General features: G+C 36.1%; 1 protein-coding gene across 1 annotated transcript in view; it reads left to right on the forward strand.

Annotated features, from left to right (window-relative positions):
- The window catches only part of CENPP (centromere protein P), a 164,371-nt gene that overhangs the window by 78,312 nt on the left and 63,353 nt on the right, over positions 1-22,706 (forward strand). The gene's annotated exons all lie outside the window — the stretch shown is intronic.

Raw genomic sequence — 22,706 nt, forward strand, 5'->3', positions numbered from 1 at the left:
AGTGATAGTAAGAATTGCCACAGGATGTTTTGCAACTCTGTGAAAGAAGACTCTAAATTCATCCCTCTGCTCTATATTGCTCTCCTCCAAAGCCCAGTTCTGGAAGTCATTTAGATCCTGCAGTATGCCGTGCAAACCAAGAGGGCCTGTTGTAAATTTTATTATGCATATCCTGTTTGTAAAAATGTTTCTATTTAGACTATCATAGATCTCTTTAGGGAAATGCTAAACATGTTAATTCTGTTTGATCACCTAATTAAATGCTTGCTGATCTGTTTATAGCTGGAAAATGTCTTTATGTAGGCATTTTGTCATTGGTCCTCAATCACAGGAAAAGGACTGCACTGGTTTGTACAAGGGTGTTGGCTTGACTTATTCAAAATTCTGAGTTTTTGTTTGTATTGCTTTTTTCTATACAAGGTCATTTTGATGTTTCTTGTATATGGTTCTTAACAGCGTTAAAATGCTGTGTATTGCATACATTGCTACTACTGTAATGTATGTGGTGTAATTTCAGGGTGCATAAAAAGATAAAAGCTAACAGTATTTAGGTTACATAAAACTCAGCCTTTTGAAAAGAATGCAGTGACCCCTTCACCCCAAATACATGTCTGAAAACAGAAGCACATTATACTTTGTATCTTGCAGGTATGCAGCATATGACTGTAAGTTTAATATGTATTGTAATCTTCCAGTTGCATGCTCAGTTGAGTACTGTCTCTTTACTGGTTTAGCAATCTCTTAAAGGAATCGTCACATACATTTTTCCCCTATATTTTCCTTTGTGTTCAAAATAATGTTCTTTTTCAATGCTCCTAGAAAGAATTTTATAGTTGTACTTGCCATCCTATACAATGTGTTTTCTTGAAAGAGTCTTTGAATGTAAAGAGTGCTGGGAGCAAGATGTAGAACCTACATTTGTTTGATTGGAGAGAACTGCGGTTATGTCTGGCTGTACACCTTTGAAATATTTGGCCCTATCAATCTTGTATTTCAGCTTCAGCAAAACAGTCAAAATGTTTAATACTTTAGTTGTACCATTAATTAGGAGATGAGTTTGAAACCTTTCAGACTTCTGAGTTCTCCTTAGTCTTGGACAAGTGCTTTAGTGGCTGGGTTTTCACAGATGCGCACTCAGGCTAGTCTTCTTCCTCTGACTGCTTAGGTATTAAGTGATAAAATGCTCTGGGCTTTATTCAATGTTGTGCGATTTATTTATGCATGTAGGATATCATGCATCATGATGCATGTATCATGACTTGGAACATCTAGTTTCTAAGTCCCCGCTGAATTCTATTTGTGATAGGCACTGGATGTATAGTTTTACTGTACCTAAAAGATAATCTTTCATGTACATTCCTGAAATGCTCTTCCAGATCTGGTGCTAGGAAGTTGTCTTTTGAAACAATTTAAAAATCTGTTTACGCACTTGCATCTGTAGCAAATGGATTGCATCCTTCCTTTCAGATATTCAAAAAACTGATTATGATTTCAAACTGTGAAAAGGTTGAGGCTATGATTGGAGTGGTGGCCAATTTGAACTCTTGAAAAATGTGCATTGTTCACAAACGGTTCTAGAAAAATAGTGGTGAAATATGTCACTGATGAAATATATTAGTCCTGTGAGTTAAATCTCTTGAAAACAAGACCCTTTACAGAAGGAAGCCTGAGTTGTGATAATTTTTTTTCTTTTTCTTTTTTTTTTAAGGAAAGAGAAAAAGCCCTTGCTTCATCTTCTCATTTTGCCATTAAGAAATCCTTATTGCTAATTGGCTTTGTAGTTAGGGGTGGTAATCAAATTTGACACCAGGTTTGCATTGGCCAAAGAACTGCCAAAGAATGGATTTCAAAGAACTGGATTTTATGGAGGTTTTTAATTTTTTTTTTTTTTTTCCTGGTTGAGGTTTTGAGTTTCCCAGTAAATAGATGTTGATATGTCTCTGTAGAAATGCTCTGACTGCAGTTCATCTCAAAGAACTTGTACAAACTTTCTGCATGCTTAAACTTAAATAGTAAGAGAATTAAAAGAAAATGAAAGCCTGATATCCAAGAACCTATTGATCTTTCTAAAATACTTTAATTATTTTATCATGAGAATTTTATGAAATATTTACTTGTTTCAGAAACTGCAGTTCTTGAATATAGCTGTACCAGTGGCTCACTGCTGCCACTTGAGGCTGGTTCTGCTCCAAGGTACATACTTTCAGTTCTCTCATACTAGCTCTTCCACTCCGGCTGTTCACTGAGCTGATTGAACTCACTAAACCAGCATAAAACTAATGTGAACAAGAAGAAAAACCCAACACATTCTTTCTGGGTGAACAAACTGAATCAGTCTGAGTATCAGAGCCACCACAAAGGAATGGATGGAACAGCCTGGTTTAGGGGGGTGGAACGTTAAACTGAAAGAGAGGGGAGGAGAAGAGGTGGGACAGCCATTCTTGACATATGTGAGTTATTAGACAGGCTCAGGTGTTCTGTTGAATAATACCCTAAACAGATGATTGTTGCTTGGACAAAGTCTGGCCTTGTCTATTCTCATTTTTGCAGACCAGAACACTGAAGATGAGTTTGAGAAAAAGTGTAGGGAATTCAAGGAGGGCTCATGTACTTCTTCATTACACATTCTTTATAGCAATCCTACTTTTCCTTCAGTACAAAAAGCTTTGAAATACCACCTTTTCACTGGAACACTAGCCACCCCAAAGTGGTAATTGAATTACCCAAAGGTAATTGAATGCAGAGAGTAATGTAAGGCTGACTTTTTTTTTTTTAATGAAGTATGTAACAATCCTAAAATCACTGTACCAATTGTCTGAGACATACTTATCCTCACTAATGTGGTGATCTTTATCAAAACTCATATTGCTAAACAGCGTGTGGAAGATAGGAACTTTTTATGCTGTTAGTTTAAGATAATATTTATCATTCATAACTAGTTAAATGTAGGTGATGTCATAGTATGTTAATATGATTAAAACCTTTTAGAGATTGTGTGGGAAATTCCCATGCAAGTGCAATAGTTCTGTGACATGAAAATTTTAAACATGAATTATGGGAAGAAAAACACTTTCTGTGAGGATAGAAGTGTTGTTAGTATGGGATGTGTGCATTACAAAAAAAAAAAAGAAAAGAAGAAGAAAAAAGAGTAAGTCTGGATTCCTTGGCATTTGCATGCCAGTCCTGCAGCATGTGGACTTTGTTGTCTTACCAGTTATGACACTGAAGGAGTTAATAGGTAAAGTATTAAGACTTAAAGACTCTAAATTATATTTAGAAATCACTTCTGTTACTGGTGTACGGAGGCAAATTTCCTATGGCATTGTTTCTGAAAAGGAAATGTTTAAATGACACAGTGGTGGTCTTTAAAGAGGCAAAGAAAAATCCCTGTGTTCATTAATAACACAAATCATTGCACTGTGCACAGATTTTGTCCAAAGAAAGGCAAGACCATAGCTGTTTTGAAAGCTATATTTAAAAATAGTTCTGGTTCTATTAGTCATTGTCCCATTCCAGAAATAAATAGAGTTTGTTTAACTCTTTGTCTACTCTGCTGATTTACTTAAATTGCTTAAGAAAAACAGGAGGAAATCTTTTTGATCAGTGAGATTACTGAGAAATAGTCCAGTATTGAAGTTATGTAGAATAATAATGAATAGCATGTTTACAAAATAAGTTATGTTTAGAGAGTATTTACTTTTATGGAAAACACTGCTTGACTCGTATGTTACTGAGTATAATCTATGAGCATTTTCAGGTTGTAGCTCATATACAGTTCACTCTTTCATGTGTCTTTTTAATTACTTTGCTGATACCTACTTTAAAGAAAAAAAACCTTTGAATACCAAATTAAAAAACGTTAACACTGAGTTGTAACTATAAGAACTGCTATAATTGTAGGTTAGATTTTCATAGATTGTAATAACTGAAGAAAAAAAATTTATTGTCAGTTAAGTCTTTCTGACAAGTCTTTCTTTAATAGTTAAATAATTCACTGTAGCTTTTTTTGCTTTGCAGCTCAGATGTAGTAAATACAGAATTATTTCAGCTGCAAAGTACATTTGCAAATGTTCCATAAAAAAGTGGTACTTCTAGCTCTAAATTACCTGACATTAATAATCTGCACATAGTGACTGACAACCTGTTGCTTAATTCTTTATTGCAATTTAAATAGAATAGGTATTCAAACTGGACGTACCTTGCAAGTTGGATAGTTGTTCTGGAAGCACTGTGATAATCCACCTGAGATCTTTATGTCCAGTTATTTCATATTAAAAAAAAAAAAGGAGAGAGAGAAAAAAGAAGTTAGGCTGAGTTCTGTGAAATGGAAAGTAAATATAAAGAAAAATTCCACTTCCAAACTTGATCTTCCTGGCACTGTGGGTGATACCAGAGTAAAGTGCTGCTTCAGATTAGCCCATCTTAGTACTGAAGAATGATATTAAGATGACTTGTTACCACTCATATGTTTTTCATCACTGCCTGTATTACAGCCAAAACTTCTGGCTTAACTCTAGACGTCTAGTGGAAGACTTTGTAAAACCTGTAGTTTAATAATAGTTGACATCAGGCCATTGGAAGTACAGTGAGGTCCATTTCAGGTCATTCCTGCTATAGAATCACACTTCTTATTTAGGAATTCATTAGCCATTGTTCTTTAAAAAGTGACTTGAATATAAATATAAATTTTTATGTATATATATGGTATTAAAACCTTATCCAGTGGCAGACTAAATAGCCTATAGTGATCAGCATGTTGCCAAACCATTCTAAAGTTATAAAATCATGACTTTGTTGTGTAGTTATGTATAAATACTATCTCTTGCTTTCAGTAGACAGCTATCTGGCTGGGGCAAATGGTTCAAGAATCTAAACTGTAGATAAGATTTATTAGTCAATATAGTTATTTTATTTCTCTTATGTATGAGAAATAAAGCATATCTTTTATTTAAAACAGACAATATTTGCAATATTCTGTGATAAGGATTGAAGCTGTGAGCTTGAAGTCTTTGAAAATTTGCCCTGTTATATTGTACTGACATGCACATCACAATATTTAGAAATCGGGTTATTCTTTGTTTACCTTTCATAGGCTGCCTGTTTATGTATACTTCAGAAATGTATGACTAATTGAGTTTACCTAAAGCAAGGTAACAGTCAATGTAACAGTTTGTGTCTTTAAATTTACAATACATTGTATCTATCCAATTACACGCACATATGACTTCATCTGTTTCTTAATTAGTTCCTTTCTGTGCTAAGTCTGGTCTTGCTACAGAAAAATAGCCTTGAAATTTTATTTATTTTTTTTAATATACATGTGATGTGGTGCTGTTTGCAAAATGATGGCTTAAGTTGCATATTAGTTATTTTGTCTACTGTTACTTTCTTAATGAAGAAAAAGATACTGTGTCAAAAATGAAAACTTTGGTGCCATCATATCAAACAAGATAGGGTTGTGTTACCTGCTGCATTGTTTTTGCATGTGTTCCAGTTCCAGTAGCATAGATGAATGATGATAAAGATTCTCCCTATCACTTTTCCCAAGGAATGAAATTACAGTTTCAAAAGCAATCACATTCTTTCATAAAAATCTGAAGGATGATCTTAAACTTTTTTTAAATCTCAAATTGCATATATCTGCATTCTCTTGACTGCATTTAGAAACCAAAGCTTCCTAAGCAGTCATTCCCCTGTGTTTTGAATAGCTTGGTTTGGATGCATTTACATGAGCAAATTTGTATTAAATTGCTGTTTAAAAAGACTTCCAACACTTTCTTGGCTCTTTAATAGAAGAGAGCAGGGCTTAAGAGTTGTGATATAAATGTACTGGTTTCTTCTTTTTCACTTCTTTCAACAGTAAAGTGTTGAATCAGCAATTTCAGCTGATGCTAGTTTTGCAGCAATGCTCCCAGTTCCTGATGTTCAGCAACATCTCAATTTTGGATCAATACTTTTTTAACATTACTTTTTCCGCTTTTTAGTTGATTCTGGTGGTAGGAACACATTCCTATGTATATAAAGTTTGTCATAGCCATACTACATAATGAAGCTGACACATAGAGTGATAGTATCTGGAAAAAATGTCACCATCTTATCCTACAATGGATTACCCATATATTTTGTATAATGTATAGTATCAATATGGTAGAAATAAATATTGCTTATATTGACATGCTGTTCTTGTAATGAAACTGTTTAATATCTCAAGACATGGGTTTAGTATTTTGATTGTAAATATAATTGCATTCTAAAGTAAAATGCCCAGAAGTCACCTTTTCAGGTCTCTTGACTACCAGATCATGACCTTTAGATGTTAGCTGTTGATAGCAATACTGAAAACTAAAATAGGCCAGTGGTTCTCAATCTAGTTTATAAGCCTGTTCTTTTAAACACTTGTAGTTTATTTCCAATTTACTAAAAAATAACTACTATTGCAGAATTCCTCTCCAGGATCACTGTTTCCAGTATACTTTAATCTTTGGACCCAAAATCATTACATGAGCCAGCACAGTAGGGCAGCTGTGGAATTCTGAATGGAACTCGGAGTGTGCAAACAAATGAATTGATGCTAGGTACTTGGGTCACTGTTCCCCCCACTTTTTAGGGTAAGACTCTACAGTGTATTTATGTAGAATGTGTAGCAGCTGTTCAAAGGCTGTAGCTGCAGCCTTTTGAGGTAGGATCAAATGCTGCTTTCTTGGCTGTGTTGTAAAGCAAATTATTTGAGGTGATGTGGTTGAAGTTGCTATTAAAAGAAAAAATGGTGATACCTTATTACTTCTGTTGTTTCATTAATAGTGAGATTTTGTTTTTAAATAGCCTGATAGAAAAATGTGTTACAATTCTTTAATCCATGATGTTGGGGTCTTAATGAAGAGAGGTACTCTTAAACAGTAGTCTGAGGGTATTTTCCTTGCAAGCAAATGTATGTATATTTTCCTACAAAATACTACATGTTTAAATAACTAAAAGATTATACAAGGTCAAACAGTTTGCTCAGATACTTTCAGTGACTTCTCTTTCCGCCAGTGAAAGAATTGGTTAAAAATTAGACTTTTATCTTGCCTGAAAATACATACGTAACTTTTATGAGTAGTGGAGATTAATTTCTGAAGCAAAGGATAAGAGTATAGCCAGCATGTTGTGGTTCAGAATACTGTCTTTGGTGAAATGAAAAATATTTGGATGGTGTTTTATATTTAACATTATCACATCAGTGATATAAAATGCTGTCTTGATTTCTTTATTCAAAATGGCTATATTTGTATTACTTTATGTCTGAGCAAGCAAGCATATGCTGCAATATGTGGCTAATGCTTACATTGCAGTCTCTTTTTCTTAAGCTGATCTTGTATACGTTTGTTATAAACTAAGTACTAGCAAACTAAGTACTTTTTCATTTTCTAGCACTGTTTATAAATGTGGTTTACATAAAGTGATGAATCTAACATCAACTGCACAAATCTGTCTTGGAGACTGTCCATCACATTTTAATAACATGACATACTCCTTTCATGCTCACAACCAGTCCATGTGGAGTGCAGTCGCATATTTTGGTTTTAGCTAAGTTTTGGCTCTTGCCAAGTTGAACTACACCATTTAAGCTAGCTGAGTATAGAAAAGCTATTCTTCAGCTTCTGTAGTTCATCTTGGTTCTTCAGTATTTATATGTAAATATATAAGATAATCGTTACTATTTATTATCGTGCATGAATTAACTTTCACTTACTAATACATGTATACTTTTTTGCATATTTTTGGCAGCTGACGTAGAAACTGCAACAAAATATGCTGTTTCATTTTGCAGTCAAAGTCTTTAGTCCCTGGCATTTATTAGCAACATATCAATATTGAAGGGCAATTCATAGCTTGCTGTATTAAGAGATCATGTACAAAAAGAGCTATAAAGTCAAGTGTGCATGTACATGCATTCATGTGATTGTCAGGCTTATCACATTTTATGCATGCAAGAATGTGGCGATCTGGAATGACTGGAGAGGCAAAATAGCAACCTGAAGAGACGGATCTTATTTTTCACCCTTGCAGATAGTTTGTGTTGCCTTAGGAGAGTAAGTTAACTTTGTTCTACCTTAGGCTACAGATGAATACAAATTCCTCTGTGTGGGAATGCAAATTTAAGAAGTCACCAGTTAGCTTATTCCCACCTTGATGCTCATCTCCTTGGTCCTGTAACAAGGTTTGTGCGCTTAACTGGATCAGGAAACTGCTCTGCCTGAAAAATAACCTGCTTGATGAATGAAGGTCTTGAAATAGTTTTGATTTCTGTACATGTCAATCGTTAGTCTTGCTTTTGATGCTGCTTACAAGTTTGGATAATGTTACATGGCATTTTTATGGAATATGGGTATTTATCTGCCTTACAGACATTGGAAACACCAGACATTCTTTCATGGAAAATCAAACAGTAGTTAAAATTAAAAGCTCTGCAACCAGTGCCAAACTACTGAATCACTCTGATAATAAGTTCTAAAGGAAAATTTTCTCTTTCAGAATACAAGCTGGACAGAGCACAACATTTCCTCATAGAGCATCAAGCATTTACTCTGCCAAAGTTTAACAATTAAAAAAGTAAAACCTGATCACCTGCAAACGCTGATATTTTTTTTTTATTTTTCCCTTTGTTTTAACAAACAGTATAAATAATATGGAAGTGTAAATTGAGTAAGTTTTCTTATACACAGCCTTTTGCTACATTCATATTGTACACAACATAAAGCAAGATTTAAAGTGGTAGCTGTCATCAATTTCCATTGAGTTGGTAGTTTCAAGAAAAAAGAAACATGGCCATCCAGTCCTTTGTATTCCATAAAAAATTGAAATAAAGTATTCAAAGTAAGTTAGACTGCAAAGATCATTTAATTTAATTTAATTTGGTATTATGGTTTTTCCTAACTTTACTTATCAACAAAAGTAATTTATATTACATTAGAAATTCAGAGATCCAAAAGAAGATGATTTTGACTCAGTTTGTGATAGACTGTTAGAAATGGAAGCAGTAAATACTGCATTTATAACATAGTAATTGACTACAGTTTGCACTTCTTTGTCTAATGAAGAACATGGGTCCATGAATGTTTGCATGTACTTTGAACATATACTGGTTTGTAGATGGAAAAAGTAACAATATTTCTAGGAAGTTCTCCAAACTAAATTTATTTTCAAGTTTTGAAACACACAGTTTGTTACTTTGGAATAGTCAAAATGAAAGCTTTTGGAAACATTACTAATAAAAAGAAGGATATTATCTCAGTAAAGAAGTTATTTCCCTGCCACATTAATTAACCTAGCCTGTGTCTCAGATGTGTGTTTTGTTCCTGGGAATTTTATAGGGGAGTCTCATTTGTGTCTTGTCGACACAATAGCAGTACCTCTGTCATACAAGGTTGGGTCTACCACTAAATACAGTGGGAAACTTCTGAAAAAGTCTGCTTTAATTGTAGTTAACCACTGCTGTTATGGGTTTGATATTATTTTCTCATAATTAAGCTATTAAATCTTAAGTATTACGTAATCTATATTAAAGTGGGCTTTAAACTAAAGTTGCCAGCTGAGGGGAACCTCAATCCATCCCACTTCTACCAGTTTGATGTCAGTGCCAGCAATACATGCCCAGAGCCTGGAGAAAGATCACAGGTCAGCAGGAGAGCACCTGAAGAGCAGCACAAAGGAATTCCAACCAGTAAGTCACCCTCATTGAGGGCCCAGCTTAAATGCCTCTGTGCAAACGCATGTAGCATGGGGAATAAACAAGACGAGTTGAGACATGTGCGTGCCTGCAGAGCTATGATCTTATTGGCATCATGGAGATGTGGTGGGATGGCTCCTATGACTGGAGCGTTGGAATGGAAGAATACAGGCTCTTTAGGAAAGACAGGCAGGGGAGACAAGGAGGTGGTGTCACCCTCTATGTCAGTGACCAGGTGGAGTGCATGGAGCTCTGCCTGGAGATGGATGAGGAGCCGACTGAGAAGAGCTTATGGGTCAGGATTAAAGGGAGGGCAGGGACAGGTGACATTATAGTGGGGGTCTGCTATAGGCCACCTGACCAGGAAGACTGAGCGGATGAGGCCCTGTGTAGACAGATAAGAGCAGCCTCACGTTCACAAGCTCTGGTACTTACAGGGGACTTCAACCACCCCGATACCTGTTTGAGGGACAACACAGCAGGGCATAAGGAATCCAGGAGGTTCCTGGAATGCATTGGTGAAAACTTCTCCAAGTGATAAAGGAGCCAACGAGGAGAGGTGCTATGCTGGACCTTGTTCTCACCAACAAAGAGGGGCTGGTGGGGAGTATGAAGCTCGAGGGCAGCCTTGGCTGTAGTAACCATGAAATGGTGGAATTAAAATCCTTAGGGCACCGAGGAGGGTGCACAGCAAGCTCATTACCCTGGACTTTGGGAGAGCAGACTTTGGCCTCTTCAGGAATCTGCTTGGTAGAGTACCATGGGATAAAGCCCTGGAGGGAAGAGGGGCCCAAGAAAGATGGTTAATATTCAAGGATCACCTCCTCCAAGTTCAGGAGCAATGCATCCCAACAAAGAGGAAGTCAGGCAAAAAGGCCAGGAGCCTGCATGGATGAACAAAGAGCTCCTGGACAAACTCAAACACAAAAAGGAAGCCTCCACACAGAGGGTGGAAGCAAGGACAGGTAGCCTGGGAGGAATACAGAGAAATTGTCCAAGCAGCCAGGGATCAGGTTAGGAAAGCTAAAGCCCTGATGGAATTATATCTGGCCAGGAATGTCAAGGGCAACAAGAAAGGCTTCTATAGGTATGTCGGTGATAAAAGGAAGACTAGGGAAAATGTGGGCCCCCTCTGGAAGGAAAAGGGAGACCTGGTTACCCAGGATATGGAGAAGGCTGAGGTACTCAACAACTTTTTTGCCTCAGCCTTCGCTGGCAAGTGCTCAAGCCACACCGCCCAAGTTGCAGAAGGCAAAGGCAGGGAGTGGGAGAATGAAGAACTGCCCGCTGTAGGAGAAGATCAGGTTTGAGACCATCTAAGGAACCTGAAGGTGCACAAGTCCATGGGTCCTGGTGAGATGCATCCATGGGTCCTGAGGGAACTGGCAGATGAAGCAGCTAAGTCACTATCCATCATATTTGAGAAGTCATGGCAGTCCAGTGAAGTTCCCACTGACTGGAAAAGGGGAAACGTAACCACCATTTTTAAAAAAGGAAGACCCAAGGAACTACAGGCCAGTCAGTCTCACCTCTGTGCCTGGCAAGATCATGGAGCAGATCCTCCTGGAAACTATGCTAAGGCACGTGGAAAATAAGGAGGTGATTGGTGATAGCCAATGTGGCTTCACTAAGGGCAAATCATGCCTGACAAATTTGGTGGCCTTCTACGATGGGGTTACAGTGTTGGTGGATAAGGGAAGAGCAACTGATGTAATCTACCTGGATTTGTGCAAAGCATTTGACACTGTCCCACATGACATCCTTGTCTCTAAATTGGAGAGGCATGGATCTGATGGATGGGACCACTTGGTGTATAAGGAATTGGCTGGATGGTCGCACTCAAAGAGTTGCAGCCAACGGCCCGATGTCCATGTGGAGACCAGTGACAAGCAGCATTTCTCAGGGGTTGGTATTGGGACCAGCGCTGTTTAACATCTTTGTCAGCAACATGGACAGTGGGATTGAGTGCACCCTCAGCAAGTTTGGTGACAACACCAAACTGTGTGGTGCAGTCAACACACTGGGGGGAATGGATGCCATCCAGAGGGACCTTGACAGGCTTGAGAGGTGGGCCCGTATGAGTCTCATGAAGTTCAACAAGGCCAAGTGTAAGGTCCTACACATGGGTCGGGGCAACCCCAAGCACAAATACAAGCTGGGCAGAGAATGGATTGAGAGCAGCCCTGTGGAGAAGGACTTGGGGGTGTTGGTTGATGAGAAGCTCAACATGACCCAGCAATGTGTGCTTGCAGTCCAGAAAACTGACTGTATCCTGGGCTGCATCAAAAGAAGTGTGACCACCAGGCTGCAGGAGGTGATTCTTTCCCTCTACTCAGCTCTCATGTGTCCCCACCTGGAGTACTGTGTTCAGCTCTGGGGCCCCCAACATAAGAAGGACATGGACCTGTCAGCGTGAGTCCAGAGAAGGGCCACAAAGGTGGTCAGGGGGCTGGAGTACTTCTGCTATGAAGACAGGCTGAGCAACTTGGGGTTGTTCAGCATGTGGAGAAGCAAAGGCTCTGGGGAGACATTATAGCAGCCTTCCAGTACCTGAAGAGGGCCTACAAGAAAGCTGGAGAGGGTTACAAGGGCATGTAGTGATAGGACAAGGGGTAATAGCTTTAAACTGAAAGAGGGTAGATTTAGATTAGATAGAAGGAAGAAATTCTTCACTATGAGGGTGGTGAGGCACTGGAACAGGTTGCCCAGAGAAGTTGTGGATACCCCCTCCCTGGAAGTGTTCAAGGCCAGGTTGGGTGGGGCTTTGAGCAACCTGGTCTAGTGGAAGGTGTCCCTGCCCATGGCATGGGGGTTGGAACTAGATGATCTTTAAGGTCCCTTCCAACCCAAACTGTTTGATGATTCTATGGTTTATTTTTTTTTTCCAAGTTGGCACTTAAAAAAAGACAATTAAACTTGCTTTAATTACTTATATATCATAAAGTGTTTTGCTGATTTTAAACATTCATTCTTTTCCCATTTCACCTGTAGGGGAAGACCACAAGTAAGCGTAAGAAGAAAAGGAACAAATACAGAAATTAAATGTAAATTAAGGAAAACATGCAGTATTTGATATACCATAACAGATCTAATAACTATGCTGCTAAGTCTGTTTTTTCACCAGTGAAAATATGTTGAGGTTCTGCAGCTGTTCGTACTAGTTGTGCTTGCGTATTAAAAAATAAAACTTGTGTGTCTAAAGTAACAAACACATTCTTGGCATTATTCCTTCTGTGGGTATGCAGTATTCAAAAAGTTGAATCTGCTACAACCTTGAACAAACATATTACTTTGATTTAGGCAGCAAAGGCATATGGCTTGTTGAATCTAGGTGTGAGCTCGGTCTCACTTGCCATTGCACATGCAGCGATGTGGTGTGGTAGGTGTTAGAGCAGAGCTGACAAAAAAAAGAAATCGGAATGCAAAAACTTCTAAACTAAAAGACCACGTAGAAACTAGCAGAGAAGTTAGAATTGTCTGACAGATATCCTAATATGCTATTTTCACAGGTATTTGTTTGGAAATATGGGAATCTATTAAGATGTTTAGTTCCCTGGACTGTTTTGCACTGCTTTTTATCATAGGTAGAAATTCAATAGATGATAGAAGTTACTTTTACCACTCAGTGGAAATACTTATGTAAATTGAAAGAAAACATATGTCATAATTGCATGTTAACTTGCGGTATGGAAAATGAGATCTTTTTTGTAGAACAATTTGTAAAGTGGAGGCTATTATTTTTTTCTTGAATGCTTACATTCCACAAAGGGTAATTTCCATTTGGCTTGCCCAGAGCACTATGAAGAAGCTTTGACTTCAGAAAGTAAGCTTACTTACCAATGTATAACTTTCATTTTGTTAAACAAGCAAACTACATCTTTGGTTATTTGTCAGTATATGGTTCATAATGCGACTATACTTTTGTTTCATGGTTAGTATAATTTCTATATGTTTTACAATTAATGTAAAAGATGCATGTCTCCTCACATAAAACCATGGGCTGTTCTTTGCTTAGAAGATTAGAAAGAAATTTAACTCAACTAAAATGGAGAATTAATCAATGTTTCTTTCATTTAAGTTTTTACAGAGGCTATCAAAATAGCCTTCAAAATAAATACAGAATATAGGTAATACAGATCTATTTGAACCCACATGTCATCAAGAAAGAAAGTGAATAATTTTTTTGCCTTTTTCAATGCAAAAACTAGGCTAACACAAAAGAAATGAGTGGGTGGCAGGTTCAAACCAAATGGAAATACTTCATGAAACTTTTATAGTTCATCTGTGGAAATGTGCAAGAAAGTGTAGTAGATTTTAATGTTTTATATAGACCCAAAAAGTAATTGGTCTAATTGAAAGAGGAAAAGTCTTGCTTCCTGAGTTCTTTGTTACGAGAGCCAAACTGTGCTGGAAAAAGAGTTCTTCCTGGAAGACTGGTAGTGAATAAGATTTACTGAAGAAGTTCAGAACTGTCTTGCATTAGAAGAAAGCAAGCCACATGTATTTATAAAGAATAGTCATTTAAAAGGGGATATGAACCATGAAATATTCATGAGGGCAGTTGTTCCCTAACAGTTAAGGTTTTTAAGGAACAGAATGCATGGGGCTAGAGGATAAAACGTAATGGTGTAGCCAACTTTCAGGATTTTGGAGAAATTGCTTTAAAAAAATGAAGTCAATTTTAATCCTTTTTCCTAATTTTAATCCTTTAAAAATACCATTACATAATTCACTTAGAAGATTCTTGTCTTGGTTGATAGTGGTGTTGAATATCTAATATTTCCACAGCTGTGCTCAGTATTACTCCTTTGAGAAAAATATCTGTCTTGTGGAAAAAATAAGTCAGCTTTTATATATTTTCCCTAGGAATTGCTATCATATGAAAAGTTCCCACAGAGAAACATAGATTTATTTTAGTAATACTGCATGCAAAACTTACAGTTTTCTCTATATACTCATAATGCTGCACACTTGGAATGAAAGTTCTTTTCTCTGAATTAACGGAACTGCTTCAAAATACTTTGTAGAAAACTACATTATTAGCTGGTCTTAATAACTCAGTTTATCAAAGCTATGTTAATATAAACAACAGCTGAAATCAGAAGTTATGAATTACGCAAAAGTTTGCATTCAATAACTGTGTGGAGATCTGTATCCTGTACAAAGAATTAAATACAAAAGGAAATTCTGCCAAACTACAGTAATTGTTTACTCAGTGGCTGTAGGAAATTCCTTACATAACAGACTATTAAAGAAGAAATTATAAGGTAAATGTTTTTTAAGATGAACATTTTAAATAATGCAAGTGTTAATGCTTTAATTTACTTTAATTCTTAAATCCTTGAAAAAAAAGCCATTTAATGAATGGAGTCAGGATGGCTCAAGCCGACTGGAAGAATATTGTTTGGGGGAATTCACTCAGCTCTTGAGTATTTATTCACCTGTAGAGACTACAGAGAATGTGTGTGTCCATTATGGCTGGCAAACTTAGAGGGCTGGATTTGAAGCACTAGGCAAGAACATCACTGTTTTTTATGGGAAAAGTGAATAGCTAAGCCTTTGTAACTCCCAAATACTAGGTAATTTTTTGAGCCCAGCATAACAATTATTGGACCTTATGATAAATAAGCAATGTTCAGGCATTTCCCCCAACTGCCTTGCTCCTAATACCCAGCATAGTTTTGCATATTTCTGTCCTCCCATAGAAAAGAAATTAATGTTTATAAGGGAAGCTGCAATCTGGGGAAGAGAGAAGTTCTTTTTCTTTTTCTTGAGATTAATATAGTCTTCCAATTAGTTGTAGTACATAACATTTCCCCAAGCTGAAAAACTCAAAATTTCTGAATACAGAGTTTTGAAGTCAGTGCCCCAAGTAAACCTCGTTATCCGTAGAACTAGAACTCCCAGATGAAAATAAGTGAAAATGACTACTTCTAGTAACCAGGACAGGGATTCCCAGGTATATGCATCAATGAAAGACAGACCTGTATGAAATACAGATCAAACTTTACTTCTGCTTTTAGTGAGTGACTGAAATAGAATGATTCATGTAAGCTGCATGGGCTCATATGATAGTACTCAGCTACTGGGCAATAACAAGATGTAAAGTTGTCATCAGCTCTCTAACCCACCTCGCTCTTCAAATGAGATTCCCCTTCATTTATATCTTGTAGTATCCTGGGAAACTCGATTCATTGGTGGGAATTTTTAATAGACATGACTGCAGAGAAGAGGCAGTGGTGTATTGCTCCAAGAAACTTCATAGCAGTGACCAGATTGTATATTAGGAAACTTCATTAACTGTGTTCACAGGCTGATAAAGTCAGTGAGTACTTACTGGAAATGAGCAAGATTATGTTCAGCAGCAGTTAGGCTGCTATGTGTAAAGTACATAAGAGCATAAGAACAGCTGTGCTGGATCAGATCAGAGCCCATCTAGTCCAGTCCCCTGTCTTTGACAGTGACCAAAAATAGTTCCACAAAGAAGGGTATTGCCGTTTATGGTGCTCCTTTGCTTTTAGTTTCTGTGAAGCAAAATAAAGCTGTCAAAAAGACAACTGTTTCATTTAGTTTTGAGATTCACCCTGAGGTAGTTTGGCTTTTTTAATGCTGTTCCTTTTAAGACTGATCAAACATTATCCAGTTTAGATAAGGACATCTATTGTGTGAAAAAGTTGACACCATAATGCTAGCAAATCCCTTGGTTTACTTTTGCTTTACCAACTAGAGTATTTCAATATCATAAAATGGATGATAATTTATCATGAATTGTTTTATGGTGTGATCAAAAATGTTTTATGCAGCATTCGACTATGTAAGTTCTTTCAGGGACGCACCATGGTATATGAATGTTTTCCCAAAGGTAATTTAATGATGTAGTAACTGTTGAAACTTGTTCATCTTGCATCATACATAATGGAAGATGTTTATGAAAAGTTCTGTTTGATATTCTCTATTCAGTTCTTAAACTGAAAAGGAAAAAACGGTGCTAAGTCTTTATGGGTCTATCCTGATGGAGTTTTAATGTGGAACAGGGTGTCTATTAGCAAGGAACATTACATGTGTAATGAGACTTTGTAACTTGGGTATTGGGAACATTAAAGCAATGTATTTCCATTGAAATTTCATTGTAGCAGTTGCCACAAAATTGTTTAAAATTACGCTTGCTAGCATTTGAGTAGAGCTGCTTGATGCCTGAATCAGTATAAAACTTATGAGTAATATGTTTATTAGGAAAATAAAAAGCTAAATTCATTTGGATCATATGATCATTCCTTAATGTGGAAAAGGAGAACTGTTTAATACATTTTAGAGTTTTGTAAGTAATGTCTTCAGTACTTTTAGATGGAAAAAGTGTTCCAATATTTTTCCACAATATTTTGGGCCTTGCAACTGTACAGAAGTTGTTGACATCATTAAATCAGAGCTCTTATTTCACGTCCACTGTTTTTTCCCCCATTTAAAATGGTTTCCAGTGTGCCAAGAGAAGTAAAATTAAAGCCTTTCCCCTTGAAATAGTTTGGGATTTAATGGTAACTAGCTGTAATAGAAGGGTAATGTTACTAAATAAGCAATAGCAGCAGGGATCTCTCTCTTTTGTTCATTAGAAAACAGGAATGTACATCTACTGAGTAAGTCAAACGTATTATTATGAACTGGTCTTTTAGGATGGATGTTTATACCTTTTTCACTTTTCAAGAAAACAGTAAGACTGTTATGTAGGGTTTCTTCCAAATGAGCATAGGTTACATGGTTGACTGCTGTTTCTGGTCCACTACATCTTTAAATGCTTCCTGCATGCAAAACCAGCTTTAAAAGTAAGTCTCTTTAAAAACATGCACTCTTTCCAAGGGGAACTCTGTGGTCAGGACATTCTACAAGATGGTCATAGTATGATTCTGACCTCCTTTAAGCAGTGATTTGACCCAAATTTTGGTCTTTCAAAATTTGACAGATAACTTTAGCAAGGAGTGGTTATATAAAAGTTGTAACACATGTTGATACTGCACGTTCATTGTTGCTTTCTTCATTTAAACAGAAGGAGTGACCATTTGTTGATTGTTTCAGGTTGTAAATCCAAAGAGGGTACAGGCAGGTCCCTGTGGTTACATTTTCAAGTGCCTACACTTAAAATTGAGTAGAGGTTTTGAAGCTTACTTTAGGAAGCTTCAATCTTCCAGAACACCAGATACTGTATTGGTCTTCAAACTTATGATCTGCAGACTTGTTTTCTGAAAACTGCATCATATAGAAAGTCATCAGGATTATTGTGTAAAATTATTTTGGTAGTATGTTCTCATATTTCTGATATTTTACTGTCTGTAATCTTGTGTTCTCTGAAAATTGTATAAATTAGAATATAAACATAGTACTTAAATTAGAAAAAGTTTTCTCATGAGAGTTTCAACTAGTTAACATTTGTATTACTATACAACAGAAATTATAAACTGTTTATTTTGCTGCCATGATATAACTGTTTATAAAGTAGTGACTTGAGAGAGATGTTAAAAGTCATTGATTTATTTTAGTAAAAGAGTAACCAAATTGTTGGTATAGAAATGGTAAAAATAATGCTTCCCAGTTCTGATTTTGTTTTCTTATTGAACACTAAGGGTTTTTTGCAATAAGTGCAAGCATGATGCAGGTTTCAGAATCAAAATCCAGAAATGGTATCAACTGCTCTCTAGAGTGTTATGTAAAAGGGAATTTATTGGGTGAAATTCACTTTGTTGTCCTGGCCCACTAGAAAGCTAGTGGTCATGCCTCAAACTCCTTTTTGGGGCAAAGTTGAGTGATTTGTAGCTTTGGCATGAAGGGATCTCTTTATTAAATTGAAATGAAAATGGAGAAGGGTGTGTACTGTGAGCTCTACATTTTTGGGGTCTCAGAGGTTCTAACAGCATCAACACATGGGAATGAATAGTAACAATCTCACTTTCGGAGGCATTTGATGCCTTTATTTTTCTGAGGGTTTTTTTTTTCTAAAGAAAGATCTTTTGCCTTATCTTAGAGGAAGCATTGCCTATAATCATTGCTTCAAATTCAGAAAGCTACTCGAGCTTCCATGGTAACAACCTTATTTTGTTGGACAACTTTGCATTTTTTATTTTACGAAAAGTATATGTTCGTGTGCACAAAACAACAATTCAGGCAGATCCTCAAAGTTCTGTCATCAGCTAACCAGTAGACAGATCCTACTCAATAAAAATGCCAGCATCAATACCTTTTCTTATTAATATGGTGATAACCACAGGATGTCTTCTGTTATGTTTGAATTTATAATGGGACCTACCTAAAGGATTTAGCAGGTCTTGTCCAAATTCTTATGTATGATGCATGAGTCAATAATGCAAATCAGAACTTAAAAATATAACAGACAGAGAGTCTAAAGCCCCAGAATTCCTCTTGTGCCACAAAGCATTGTGGTTCTGGAATTGCTACAGCTGCTGAATCCTAACCTTTGCTATTCTGGATCTCTTACTTTAAAATATCTTACCCTCTTATAGTTTTAACATTTACACTACACCCTTTTATTCAGATATATTTACCTTAGGTTTGTCTCTGGCTGTGTTACTAAAAAAATCTTATTCAGGTTTTCACCCTACTCTAAGTAGCTTCCTCTCTGAAATGGTTAAAAAGATTCTGACGGGAGATCTCTGCAGTTTTAGCAACTTACAGCTTGTTCTCTCTTGAACTCATCTGTGAATACAAATTGCAGCTACATCTGCATCAGGAAAACAGGAGAAATGAGAGTACTTCTGTGCATCTACCCAAATCCGATTGTCAAAATTGTTACTTGATTGGCTTAACAGCTTTCTTCCTCCAACCACATTCTCTTCAGGGGCTTGCCGATTTGCATACAGTGACTTTCTGCAGGCAGTCATTATTCCACCTATCTAGGAATAATGTGAATGACACTACTCTCCCAGTATATCTCAATTGAGCTTCTTGTCAGACTAAAAGATCAAGTGGTGCCTGCTTCTGTAAGACTTAGGGAATTTTTAAAGGACCAGTATGACCGATGTTTAAGCAGGTTATTTCAATTCCACAAGAATATCTAATGGCTCTTATAGGGTTTGGTCCATACTGTTTTATAAGACTTCTGAGTGTGATAATACTTTAGCAGAACTATATTCCATTCTCAATCTAATTGCCTTCTTGAAGTATATTAATTTCCAATGTAAGTCTGCAAAAATTAATTATTTGCTCAAATATGTTTTAGACAATAAAGATTAAGTGTAGGGGTTTTGTGTTGAGCTGTCTTTGCATATTTTTATCCTACTAGTGGCCAGAGATTCTGAATTTGTTCCTATTATTTGTCTTGACCAAGAATGTCAGGTCACTTTTCTATGTCTTACTGTCACAAGCTGTAAAATGGTGATGATCCCATTTGCTTTGTTTATAAAATTCTTTGAGGCTCATTGCTGAAAAATCCCACTGCTAGTAGGATTTTTTACAATAAAGCCCATTTCGCTTCCAATGTAGTTGGTAATTTTGAAAAGTGAACAGACTTAAACTGCTTACATTTGACATATGGAAACGTTATCCAAGTTCAGTTGCCCGTGTATTTCTTAAGTGTGTAAGCATCCGTTTGTTGCATATCCTTCATCCTTTGGCTTCTTTCTCCTTCTTGGTCTCCTGCCTCTGCTACTGTTGTGTTCCAGTTCCAAAATGGTTTTCCTTCAGTCTCTCTGTTTCGCTACTGTGGCGTTATATTTGCACTGTAACTTTTCTTTAGGCCATGTTGTGTTATTGAGTGCTTCTTGTAGGAAAAACTTATCACAGCATACTTTTAGGCAAGGTTGATACTCGTTGTATTAAATGACCAAAAAAAAATCTTACACAAATGACTTGCATAAAATTCACTTTTATGATGTCTTAAAAAAGAAACAAGTATGTTAATGTTCACAATAAATCTTTAGTCATCTGTATTTTGGCAGTGTTATCCTGTGCAAATGTAGTGGAGATTTTCTAGTGGGTTTTATAAGTCTGAATGTTTTGATAAGAAAAGTATTCTATTTGAATGAAAATAATTGCAACAATACATAGTGTTTTGCTTAAATTTATTATAAGAATGCATAAAATGGTGTAATACAGCAGCTTGTTTATCAGGAAATCCCTCCTTGGGTCAATCTGTATATTCAAAATGCTTAATAAAGCTTCTGAAAGCACTGCTCAGCAGTGTTGCAAAGTCTGAAGTTATTTTGCAATAGACTAAAAGTATTCATTTTAATAATTTAGGTTTTTTAGTCTCTCAAAACAGTAGTTTGGGAACTTAATGGTGTTTGGCAAAGACAAAGAAATATTAGCCAAAGTATTAGCAAAAGTCAAAAGGAAGGAAGGAATCAAATGTTGAAAGTGCACAAGCAATGAAATCAAGTCACCCAAAATGGAATATTGTATGTAGAAACTCAGTCTGTTGATTTCAGCATTCTTTACCAAACTTAGCAAATCACCAAGGGATGACTTCTGACCATACTTTACGAAACAAAATATGCAAAGTAATCTTTTTACAGAAATCCACATACCTTAGGATTGTTTCTTACAAGAAATGCATTATATTTTGACTTACTGCAGATGAAGTACCATTGTGCGTTGCAGGTAATAGTTTATTTGAGTAAGAGAGAACTTCGAGACAGAACAATATGATTTTGGTTTTATCATGATTGTATAGCTTCAGAGAAAGCAAAACTCACATGTTCATATATGCTGTCTATAATATGCTAAAAAAAATGTTTGGAGATCCTTCACTGTTAAATGTTGTGTGAACAGTATGCTTATGCTGATTATATGACATATCTGTTGGCAGTAGATTGGGATGTGTAGGAAATGCATACTGAAACCTTCACTTCCAGAGTGAGAGCAATAAAAACACAGTTCAGTAGTTAATATGTGACCTTAGAAGGTTTTATGATGTGCAGTTGCTTACAGTTTTTATGTGCCTTTAAAAAAGTCAATCCCTGTATTAAGCCATTTCATCCTTTGTTCCATTCCGAACATTCTCCATTCTGAAGAAGAAATTATTAGATAACATAACTATAGTACTGAAGAAAATTGAGTACTTTTTTTTTTTTTTTTTTTAAATGCCTCACAAAATAGCCCAGGAGAAAGTGGTAAGTAATTGCGTGAAGAATAATGACTTGCCAGTGATCTGTAATCATTTCCTACAACCAGCCTACTCTTGTAAGAAAGGACTGTAGAATTCAATAAATATAAAAGATGGTAGAATTACTTTCAATTTTTATTGAAATTGTTATTTAGAATAAAAATACTAACTACTTTTTATCAAATTTTTGGCCACTTTAGAGAAAGAATATAATATTAAAATCTGGAGTGGAATATTAAAAATGCTTCTTTTCTTTGAATTCAGACATTAAAAAAAAATCTTCAAGAGACTGAATTCCTTTCTAGTGAAAGAGAGATCTATTTGTAAACACTATTGTATACCTAAGCAGACATTCGTATCAAATGTATTACTAAAACTGCTTTATCAACATTGTCTCTGAAGTGGTGATTCATGACTATCTAGAAGCTTTCAAATAGCCACTAAGTATTTTAAAGTTTCGAGAAAGTCTGATTAGTCCCCCTAAATGGGCAACATGATCCTGATCCTATACAGTATAAAAAGCTAGCAAGCTAACTATTGTACAAATGAATGGGACCTACACTCTCTGAGGGTTTGTTGGTTTTTTTTAAAAAAAAAACCATACACATAGAAATTAATTGCTCATTCCTCTAACTCTTCAGATTCTTTGTTTGAATAGGGGAAGTTTTCAGGGGCATCTAAAACAAACAATTCAACTTTTTTTTTTTTCTTGACATTTCAGTTGGAAGAGAATTTATCACTGCAAAATGTTTGGTAGAAAATCCAGTACCATGTATGTTTTAATAAATTTGATTCTTGCACTGCTAGAATGTTCATAGCTCAAGGACTTTTATTTGTATGACTTTTAAAGTTGATGGTACCATTTAAAATGTTTTAAATTCAGTTGATCAA

Source organism: Pelecanus crispus, chromosome 7 (genome assembly GCF_030463565.1).
Source record: "Pelecanus crispus isolate bPelCri1 chromosome 7, bPelCri1.pri, whole genome shotgun sequence".
Classification (NCBI taxonomy): Eukaryota; Metazoa; Chordata; class Aves; order Pelecaniformes; family Pelecanidae; genus Pelecanus; species Pelecanus crispus.